Raw genomic sequence first — 305 nt, 5'->3', positions numbered from 1 at the left:
TTTCTAAGTTATACCAAGTTATACAGTTATACTTTTTAGAACGAATTCTTATACGGTTATACCAATATAGGGAGAGATACTTACCGATGAATCCTTATCATTTGACTTCTCAATTGAGTCCGTTTTATCGGAATCACGTTCTGATTCATCTCCACGAGTTGCTTCTTCTTCGAGATCTGCTGGGGGATTCGATTTTTCCACATAGCTTGGGTTCTTTGTACGAACCATTATGATTCTTCCACACATGCACACAAAAAACAACAACTGATTTCAACTTCAACTTCTACTCCAATTCATGAAAAAAA

Source organism: Camelina sativa, chromosome 11, assembly GCF_000633955.1.
Source record: "Camelina sativa cultivar DH55 chromosome 11, Cs, whole genome shotgun sequence".
Taxonomy (NCBI): Eukaryota; Viridiplantae; Streptophyta; class Magnoliopsida; order Brassicales; family Brassicaceae; genus Camelina; species Camelina sativa.
Note: the sequence above shows the minus strand (reverse complement) of the source record.